Source organism: Myotis lucifugus, unplaced genomic scaffold (genome assembly GCF_000147115.1).
Source record: "Myotis lucifugus unplaced genomic scaffold, Myoluc2.0 scaffold_16, whole genome shotgun sequence".
Taxonomy (NCBI): domain Eukaryota; kingdom Metazoa; phylum Chordata; class Mammalia; order Chiroptera; family Vespertilionidae; genus Myotis; species Myotis lucifugus.
This window is the reverse complement of record NW_005871064.1, coordinates 3,514,786-3,524,129: the sequence shown is the minus strand read 5'-3', so window position 1 is coordinate 3,524,129 and position 9,344 is coordinate 3,514,786. Positions and strand designations below refer to the sequence as shown.

General features: G+C 42.5%; 1 non-coding gene across 1 annotated transcript; it reads right to left on the bottom strand.

Annotated features, from left to right (window-relative positions):
- Window positions 1-8,441: 8,441 nt before the first annotated feature.
- LOC111825188 lies at window positions 8,442-8,557 on the bottom strand. The gene has a single exon (XR_002828330.1). It is a non-coding gene; the product is annotated as a U5 spliceosomal RNA (small nuclear RNA).
- Window positions 8,558-9,344: the final 787 nt, after the last annotated feature.

Below are 9,344 nucleotides of genomic sequence, written 5' to 3'. Positions count from 1 at the left end.
CAAGACCCAACCTTGGATGAGGTCAACGCCAAATTTTCTGAAAAGAGAAAAGCATGTAGTATAACATTTATTTATAGTTTCAGGGCACACCATCCACTCCAGTCTTCACAATCTGACCGTGAGGTGGGTCCCCGTCTACTATGGCCCATCTACTCCCCATTAGAAGCACTCAAATGCCGTTCATTATTCATCTGATTCTTGCTGGCTGTGCAATTGAGAACTGTAACCTTGAGGTTTATTCTGGGACAAGGCTGTAAGAACACAATGCCTCATGGAGTGAATTCTGAGTATATTTTAGTCATAAGCTCTTTGTTTTATTGATTACTCTCTTTGAATAAATATTAATTCATCAGTCCTATCCCTTTTTCTCTACTAACCCACCCCTACCCCCATTCCAGAGTAAACCCTCTGGAATTCTGTATTCACAACCTCACTTACTAGCAAATGTCACACCATCTTCAGCACACCTGTTCTAGGCATGCAAGAATGAGGGGGGAGTTTTCAAAAATGACAAGAAATGTACTTGCCTAGTTGACAACCCTGTGACAGTCAACGATAAGTCATCTCTAAATATATATTGTTCAAACTCCCTTTTTTATGTTACTAAAAATGTATCTTGTAATTCTTTAAAAACTGTCAGCTCTGTCAATGGAAAGAGAAAAAGTTTTAATCCTATAGACATTCCGTATAGGTATAAATCTCTCTCTGCCAACAATTGTTGATATGGAAGAATGAAGAGCCCTTATGGGAGCTTATCCAAAAGTAAGTGAAATCTGGTTTCTGCCCCATCTCTGTTATCAGTGTCATTTTCTAATTTACCTGAAATGGTACCAAAACGTTTGCCCTGTCTTCCTTACTTCATCTCAACAACAGCCCTCTTGCTGCCCTTCCTACAGCCACACATAGCAGTTCAGAGCCCCTCTGAAAGGAAGGAAAGATAGAAAGCAAGGAAAGCCACCCAGGCCAGGATTGGCATCTTTCCTGCTCTACAACTTTAGGGAAGGTATTGGACCCGTTCAGGCCCTGTCTCCTCATCTGTAAAGTGGAAACAGTAATACGCTCTCATAGTGTTGCAAAGGAAAAACTATCTCAGTCAAGTTTCCTTGATTAAGAGATTGTTTGCTTTTTGTATTTCTAGGAGAATGAATAATCAACAAGACAAACCTATCCATATTCGTTTTAAAAAATGAAGAGAGTGGATTTTACCAGAAGGAAAGCTGGTAACTGTCATCATTAAACCAAGGAACATTGAACAACAAGGTCCAGAAAGGGCAGATAGCAGTGCAGCTTCAAGGACCTCTGCAGCTGTTCCCTTCACTCAAAAATGTCCTGCCATTAGCATGACTCATCTTCAAACTTCCTTAGCCTGCATGTCTCTCAGCACAAATTTTCAAGAAAAAGAATGATTGCCTCCCCCTGGCTAACAGGCTTTTCTCAGCCAGCATGCCATCCAGATCCAACCAGTTAAGGCTAGCGGGAGCCTCCCAGGACACATAGGTCTGCAGGGCCTAGGAGGAGAGCAAGGCTGATACCCACCCCCCCCCCCAAAACTATGTGCTTAGAACTGTTTAGACATAATGAGGACTTAGTGTGTCTTAGCTATTGTTACTGTTGATAGAGTACTGTGTAATTTTCAACCTCCATACATTTTATTACACCTTTTTTTTTTTTTACCACTGAAATGTTATTCCTCCCCTTTTTGAATGAAAATGCAATCATTCACTTATTCATTGATCCAGAAAATATTTATTTCACACTTAATATGAGTCAAACAATATTCTTGGCAATAGGGATATAGTAGAAAACAAAATTTCTGCCTTGATGAAACTTATATTCTAGTGAGGGCTGGGGACTGCAGGAATAATTATCCATACACCGTGAATTAATATAAATTGGGGTAGTAAGAAGTTCCAAAAGGAGAACAAATCAGTTTGAGGAGACAAATAATGATGGTGGGGAAGAATAAGGGCTAAATTGCACAATAAAACAGGGCCTGGGGACTGTGATAAGAAGTTTGATTTTTTTTATTTTTAGAGTGATGTAAACCCATTGAAAGGTTTTGAGAAGGGGCATGGTGAGATCAGACTTGTATTAATAAAATTTTATTCTGACTGTTATATGGAGAATGGTGGTAGTGGAACAAGATAGAAAACGAGGCCCTGACTGGTTCGATTCTGGTCAAGGGCATGTACCTTGGTTGCGGGCACATCCCCAGTAGGGAGCGTGCAGGAGGCAGCTGATCGATGTTTCTAGCTCTCTATCCCTCTCCCTTCCTCTCTCTAAAAATTCAATAAAATATATTTTTTTTTAAAAGAAAGCAAGGAAATGAAACCAGGGACTACTGCAGTCAGCCAGGATGATGATGGCAGCAGCAGTGAAGGAGTGAAGAATGTATTGTGTGTTTTATTATGAAATCTTTCAAGCATACAAATATAGAGAATAATAAATTGGTATATCCAACTTCCAATTCTATCTTAATATTTTGCCATATTCGCTTCAGATGTTTTTTTTAGAAAGAAAACTTTATAAATGTAATGAAATCCTCCAGAATGGCCCACAGATGACATTTCTTTCTTCTCAGAGGTACCCCTGTCCTGGTTTTGATATTTATCATTCACATGTGTTTTTGCATTTCTATCTCTCTCTCACACACACACACATATGTAATCCATATATATAATATTTAAAAATATTACATATATGAATTATATGTGCATGTATATATCTATAAATACAGCATTGTTTTATATTTTTGAAAAATGTATATAAAGGGTATATAAATTTTTTTCAACTTCATTTTTTCATTTAACATTGTTTTTAGGATTTGTCCATGTTCTTATATGTAGCTCTGGCTTAATCCATTTCTGGGTATATACCCCAAAGAATTGAAAGCAAGGTCTTGTACAGCCATGTTCATAGCAGCATTATTCACAATAGCTAACCTGCTATGGACTGAATGTCTGTGTCTCCTCAAAAGCCATGTGTTGAAGCCCTAATCTCCATTGTGATGGTATTTGGAGGGAGGGCCCTCGGGAGGTCATGGGTTTAGCTGAGGATGTGACAGTGGAGGCCTATCATGGTATTAAGAAGATGAAGACCCCAGCACTCCCGATTCCCACCAGTAAACATACAAGAAGGTGGCCATCTGAAAACCAAGAAGAAGGTTCTCAACAGACACCAAGTCTACTGACAATTTATCTTGGACTTCCCAGCCTCCAGAATTGTGAGAAATAAATATTTGTTGTTTAAGTCACCCAGTCTGTTATTTTAGTTGTCCAAACTGATTAAGACATAATCTCAATGACCATTGACAGAGAAATGAATAACAAAATATGCTATATATTCCATACAAATGGAATATTATTCAGCCTAAAAAGAGAGTTCTGTCACATGCTACACATGAATGAACTTTGAAAACGTTATACTGACATAAATAAACCAGTCCCAAAAAGATGATTACTATGTAATTCCACCTATATGCGGTACCTAGTCAAATTCATGGCTGCCATGGGTTGGGGGGAGGAAAGAATAGGGAATTTTTTTGTGTGTGTATGTTGTTAATACTCACCCAAAGATATTTTGCATAGATTTTTTTAGAGAGAGTGGAAGGGAGGAACAGAGAAAGAGAGAAACATCAATGTGAGAGAGACACATTGATTAGTTGCCTCCCACTGGTGCCAGACTGGCACCAGGGGTCGAGCCTGTAACTGTCCATAGGGTGACACTCTATCCACTGAGCCAAACCAGTTAGGGCAAGATTTCTTTTTTAAAAAAAAAATAACTGTATAATATTCATATATATATATATATTTGCTTTTGTTTTTTCATAAAACCTATTGAAACTAGAAAAAATGTTGGCTTTAATTAAAACTAATTTCAAAACAGGGTAAGATGATATTGGAAGGGATATACACGTCACGATGGGGGGTTTGGATGCTCTGGGCCACCACAGAGGATTTTGTAGGCAGTAGTGTAATAAGTTCTCTGTTCTAGAAAACTAACTGTAGGAGTAACTCAGTGGTCATGTCCTATTTTTTCTGATCTAGACTACTTCTGTAGCCTCCTTTCTGACCTCCCAGCTCCTGGCAGTCACCCTTTCAAAATCACCTTAATTTCTGAACAATATTTTCACTGGATATAGAATTCTAAGTTGAGAGGTTGTTGTTTTTTTTCCCTTTGGACACTTTAAATATGTATTTCTATAACCATTTGGACTGTTAAGTTGTTTCCATGTCTTGGCTATTATAAATAATGCTGCTATGAACATGGGATGCAGAAATCTCTTCAAAATATAATGATTTCACTTCCTTCTGATATATATATCCAGAAGTGCAATTGCAGGGTCTTATGGTAGTTCCATTTTTAATTTTTTGAGAAACTTCCACAGTAGCTGAACCAATTTACATCCTCACCAATAGTGCACAAGGGTTCCCTTTTCTGCACATTCTTGTCAACACTTGCTTTCTCTTGTCTCTTTGGCAATATCCATTCTAAAAGGTGTGAAGTGAAATCTCATTGTGGCTTTCATTTGCAATTCCCTGATGATTAGTGATACTGAATACTTTTTCATGTACCTGTTGGCCATTTCTATGTGTATTCAAGTCCTCTGCCCATTTTTAAATCGGATTTAAAACATGAGTCCACAGCAGATTTTTTTCAGCCTAAATGGACCACATACATACAGGCAATTTCAAAGTAAAGCAGGAAATTTCAAACCTTGATCTTAACGGGGAGGGAAAGGGGGTCCTAGAGAAGAAGAGATGTCATAAGTATAGTCTTTTGAGAACATAAGCAGTGGATCACAAAAGCCTGAACAACCGCCCAAATCAAGGACAAATTCTATGGTAAATAAACTTGAGTTAACTTGCATTTTAGAGACAGAATTAAGAGACCCAAACCAATTGCGGGCACACACACACACACACACACACACACACACACACACACACCCGCCCCGAGCCCTGCCAATCATCCCCTCTCGCTCTCTTGATTGGTCAGAGGCATGCAAACACTCTGAATTAGACATGTTAATTTTAACATTGATTGGCATGATAAAGAATCCGTCTGTGCCCAGTGATTGGCTGACCTGTCTAGGCTCTGGCCAATCCTGTAAGGGGCAGGCGGGTTAAGCGTCCGATTTCTACGAGCTGTCTTTCTTGGATTTACTTACCCGTTGATCAGCAAGTGGCTCCTTCTCTTCGGGCCTAACATAGTGTCTGATGGAGCTTTCTTACCAGACCATAAAAGTCACGCATCAGGCACGGGAAGCGGTAAGGAAAGGAAATACATAAAAGAACTGTACCAGGAACTCCTCTCCCCTTGTTGCTGCAGGCTGATGTGTGTGTCTCCGGTTGCTATGGTGACCGAGTGGCGGGGCGGGCGGCTGGGGGCGGAGAGGGGGCCTCTAGGTCCTATTGGTAAAGTCCTGGGGGCTGGGCTTGAGGTTATCTCATGATGCTGATAGGATGGGTCTGGGACCGAGGCGGGTTTGAGAGTGTCAGAGGGTTTGATGAAAGGGAAGGCAGGGTCGGTTGGTGACTGAAGCAACGGGGTGCCGAGGGGGAGGTATTGCTAGACAATCTGAGTCTTGAGAGGTGAGTGGGTTTGGGGAGTGGTCAAAATGAAGACTGTTGGAAGGCAGGACAGTGTGATGGCCCCACCTCCAGAGATGCTGATTTACTGGTTTGGAATGGAGGCTGTGCATTGATGTATATATATTTTTTAAACTCAGCAGGTCAGCAGGTAATTACAATGTGTAGCCAAAGTTATGAAACACTGCTGTAGTGTCTCTTACCTTAAAAAAAAATACACCCTAGTAATACAAAAATATATATAACTTTCTGCTTGACCTCACATTGCCTCCCAGAATTCTGAGTTGAGTAATTCGATGGAGGGTGGTTTTACATTCCCCGATGGAGGAAGACTGGAAAAGTCTTTTACTCTTCTCCCCTAATAATAACAACCTCTCTTTCTCACTTCGGGAAAGGGTTTCTGTGACTACTTCCTCATTTTTGAATTGTGCTTAAGCCCATTCCAATCTGAGCTTGGACCACCTGCATCAGAACCTTCTAGGTTGGCGTTTAGTAAAGCAGATTCCTGAACCTCACCGAGACTTACTGAATCGGAAACACTCTGGGATGGGGACTTGAAAATTGCACTGTAAACACACAATCCAGGTTTGAAAATTACTTCCCGAAATGGTCTCATGACTTCTAATGTCATTTATATGCCAACAATCCCCCAGACTGACTTTAGACTGGACTTCATTGCTGAGCCCCAAACCCCTGTGGTGTCCTAAAAGATGAAATACAGGCAGGACAATGAATGAACTGATTACCTGACCAATCTAGTGGGGTATCTCAAGTATCTGCATCTTAATTTATTCTATACCCAACTTTTAACCTTTCTGTCTAAAACGGGTACCTTTGAAAAATATGTGTTTTTATTGATTTCAGAGAGAGGAAGGGAAAGGGAGAGAGAGATAGAAACATCAATGATGAGAGACAATCATCAATTGGCTGCCTGCCTCCTGCACACCCCCCTCCTACTGGGGATTGAGCCTGCAACCAGGTATGTACCCTGACCTGGAATCAAACTATGATCTCCTGGTTCATGGGTCGACATTCAACCACTGAGCCACACCAGCCGGGCTAAAACTTGTATCTTTCTTTCCCAGTCTTCCTCCATCGGGGAATGTAAAACCACCCTCCATCCAATTGCTCAAGTCAGAATTCTGGGAGTCATTCTTAGCTGTTTCTTCCTTTTAGTCCCTCCCCTCTGTCCTCTACATAAAGAAGACATCAGCAAATTTTATTGATTCTACTTCTATAATGAGTGTCTTTTTGTTGTTGTTAACCCTCACCTGAGGATATTTTTTCTATGAGTTTTAGAGAGAGTGAAAGGTGAGGGAGGAAGGAAGAAAGAAAGAGAAACATCCATGTGGGAGAGACATATCAATTGGTTGCCTCCTCCATGCGCCCTGACCAGGGTCAGGGATCCAGCCTGCAACCAAGGTATGTGTCCTTGACCAGAATCCAACCCAGGACTCTTCAGTCTGAGGGCCAACGCTCTATCCAAACCAGCTACGGCTAATCTACTCACTTTTATGGAAAACAGAGCATTTGGTTTTCTTCTGCCTATCTCACTCTTTCCCTTATTCTACCATCAGCCCATACTTACCTTTTCCCATTCTCCCAAGATCATTCTGTCACAATTTGGGGTTAAATAAAGATTCAGTATTTATATTAATCGGAATATGTAAATATTATTCAGAGCTGAGCCATATGGTTTTATTTAACTTTTGGGGCAGGATTCAGTCATATCTTAACTAGAGCCTTATTCTTTGGCTTAGTTTTCTATACACAGTTCTGATGCCACTTCCTTCCTACACTTTCTGAAAGAACTGTAAAACTCCTCTCTTACGGTGAAGCTCACCAGATGTTTCTCAGTTCCACTATTGTTTTCTTATAGACATCCTTTCTGGCCTTGCCCTATGTATCTCTTCTATCTGGCTGCTCCTGAATCATATTTTATAACAAACCTGTGTTCTAGTAAGTAAACAAAACAAGATACTGGTGTTTTGAGCTATCCATAAATGGGAGCGTCACTACTGTTAATTATCCTTAGGAAATGCCTCTTCTCTTGGTTTTCATGCTAGTCTCCTAGTGTTCTACAGTCTTGTTCTCTCTCTCTCTCTCTCTCTCTCTCTCTCTCTCTCTCTCTCTCTCTCTCTGTTTCTGGTTTAGAAAATAAGTCTATTTATCCATTTGTTGCACAAATATACACTGAGTGTTGATGGGCCAGACATTGATTTGGGGTCATGGAATCCATCAGAGAACAAGAGTCAGGTGAAGTCCCTGCCTCACGGGACTTCCATTCTAGGAGGAGAAACATACAGCAGACAAATTAATGCATGCTATAATCAGGAAGTAGTTTCTGTTCTGAAGAAAAATAAAGCGGGTTAATCCCTAGCCAGTTTGGCTCAGTGGATAGAGCATTGGCCGGCGGACTGCAGGGTCCTGGGTTCGATGATGGTCAAGGGCCCTGGCCCATTTCAATGGGAAAATATCCTCAGGTGAAGATTAACAAAAATAAAAATAAAATAAATAAAGCCGGTTAAAAGAATAAACAGTGATGTCGTGGGAGTGGGACTGTTTCATAGAGGATGGAGAGCACAGACTTAAAAGTTTGTACGAACCCTCCATGTTTCTATCTCTCTAACCCTCTCCTTACCTCTGTGAAATCAATAAAAAAAAACATAAAATAAATAAATATGTAACAATAAAAGTTTGCAGGAGACCTGAGAGAGAAAGGAGCATGAGCCTTGGGTCTAGTGCTCACCTGCAAGTTTGGAGATCCACAACTGAGGTCTCCAGCAAGGAACTTATTACATGGTAAAGACACTACTGAAACTTAGATCTAATTTTCGACATTTGAAAAATAGCCTCGTAAAAACGAGGCCTCGAAAAATTGAGTGAAAACTCACAATTGTTCCTCTCCACGGAAATCTTTAGTAAAAGGCGAAAGATTTATACGATCTGAAGAGAAACCAGAGTATGCTGGCCGAAGTCCGCCCGGATGCCTTAGACCACGCTCACCCTCAGCTCGCTTATGGTGGTCGCGTGCCCGCGGGTCCGCGCTCCGCCGGGCGCTCGTGGAGACCCTGCCTTGGTAGCAAGTTGTGTGCTCAGCGGCGGTGGGAGGTTCCCGCGGGTCTGGAGCTCCCGCGTGGGTACTGTCTTCGTGGTGCACGATGGGTATGCAAATCGCAGACCGCTCGGGGCTGGGCCGCGACACCAGCTGCTTCCGCGGGGCGGCGCTGTGGGACCCGGGGCGGCCGCTCTTCCTCTCTCTCGCTGCGGGTCCACCCGAAAACCCGCGTCCGGTTTGCCCGGAGAGAAAGGACGTTTGCCGCCGGTGCCGGATACCTAGTCCCTTCCGGGCTGGGATTAAGGAAGTCCCCATGGTTGAGGCTCAGGGCTGTCCTTCCACACACGCAGGGACCCCACAGTTCTAGGGACAAAAGCGGAGACTGCCCCGCACAGGCATTCAGGGCAGCGGGGCCACGGAAGAAGCACATCGCCGCCCCCGCCCTCCCCAGGAGATGGCATCCACTGTAGCTGAGGACAGTTCAGGCGAGGGGAGGGGGGACGGCGCTTTGGCAGCGGGAATGGCCTGCCGAGTCTTGTGCCTTTCTTGGTGAGCCTGCTTCCCAAACTCGATAAAGTGCCCATCCTTTGTGGCAGGACTAGGGATCGCCGCACCACCTTCATCCCAGGAAAGCATAGGAACTGCTCCTTGTGGGTTCCTTCCCTCCATCCAAGTAGACTCTGGCAAGTTACTTT